A 1794-nucleotide genomic window follows, 5' to 3' on the forward strand; every position below is an offset into this window, starting at 1 on the left:
TAAAAAAGAGGGAAGGGAGCAAAAAAAGAAAAAAAAGGAGGGGAGAAATAGGGAATGAAATAGAAGGAAAACAGAAGAGAAGAGGAGGAGGAAGAGGAAGGGGCTGTGTGTCTTGCCTTGAATAATTCTCTGGGTATAATGTGCAAATAAATTTACAAGTCTTCCCTAGTGACCGAATAGAGTGGCAGGTCTTTTTGGTGTGGACAGGAAGTGTCAGTGATGGTGTCTGCCAAGCTTGATTCAAGAGATATACGAATTGATTGCTTTCTATTATTGGTACTAATGGAAAAGAGAACAGACACAGATAAGACCAGTGATATACTTTTAAAGTCCATTCACTCACTCACATGCACACACACACAGACACACAGAGTGAGTGACTCATACAGTCAGACAGACACACATGGTCAGGAAATTCCAGTCCGCCAAATGTTTTGGGTTGGGTTGTTTTTTCTAGGCGGCCATTTAAATTTCCCTAATGCCCAGCAGTGAACTTGTAAAATGGCTAACTAAGCTGAAGACTTTTCTGTCCAGTTGCCATCTCTAATCAGGCTAAGAAGGAGAGAAATTAAGTGAGCTAAGAGTCTTCCTTCTGTCTGTGATGCTCCTGCTAACAAATGACCGCATGTCAGGCAACAGAAAAAAAGCAGCTGAGTGGAGTTGGAAGAGCACTAGATGATACCAGAAGACAGAGTCAAGTCCTCTTTGGGCCATGCACCAACTGGACAGCCTTGGACCATTGGAATTAAACTGTGCTGAGACCCTGTTTCCACATCCATTAGATGGGAATAATAATACTTGCTTTGCCTACTTTCCTTGGCCATGAAGACCAAGTACAATCATGGATGTAAAAGTGCTTTATAAAATGTTACAAAAATTACATGTTTTTATTAGTTTATTATTATTATTATTATTATTATTATTATTATTATTATTACTCACTGGTTTCTAGATAGTAGAGCTAAGTGACTCAGTGGAGACCTGGGCCTAGAGTCAGGAAGACTCATCTTCCTGAGTTCAAATCCTTCCTCAGACACCTACTAGTTGTGTGACCTTGGACAAGTTACTTCACCCTATTTGCCTCAGTTTTCTCATCTTGTAAAATAGGAGCTGGAGAAGGAAATGGCAAACTACTCCAGTATCTTTGCCAAGAAAACCTCAAATGAAGTCACAAAGAGTCAGATACATCTACAACAAAATTCTATCATCCCCTCAGGTATAACTGTGAAGATATTTCCAGGATTCTGTGAATAGATGGTCATGAAAGGACCCGGAATTTGTGGGTTATTTGAAACCCCAATTTTATTCTACTTAAGACATTATTTCAAGAATTGTCCTAATTTGGTTTTGTTGATTGTCCCAAGAATGTATACACACAGGGCATCCCCAAAGACTAAGTGCAGTTTTAATATTTTTAAAATTAATTTAATTAATTTTGTTAGTTTATTTAATTTAATGTAGTTTAATTTAGAAATTAAATTAATTTATATTAATTTAAATTAATATATAATTAATTTAAATCTTAATTTATTTTTTATTTATTGAATTATTTTAATCATTTATTTACTTATTTAATTTATTCATTTTATTAATTAATTAATTTTTGCTTTCAATAATCACTTCCCTAAGCTTTTGAGGTTTAGATTTTCTCCCCCTCCTTACTTCCCTCCTCAAGATGGTGTGCAATCTGATATAGGCTTTACCTATACTTTCTTATTAAACATTTTCACATTAGTCATGTTGTATGTTTTAATCTTTAGTAAGCTTGGATAAACTGCATGAAAACTTTCGGCA

The sequence above is a fragment of the Phascolarctos cinereus genome, unplaced genomic scaffold (genome assembly GCF_003287225.1).
Source record: "Phascolarctos cinereus isolate Bilbo 61053 unplaced genomic scaffold, phaCin_HiC Scaffold_726;HRSCAF=1367, whole genome shotgun sequence".
Taxonomy (NCBI): Eukaryota; Metazoa; Chordata; class Mammalia; order Diprotodontia; family Phascolarctidae; genus Phascolarctos; species Phascolarctos cinereus.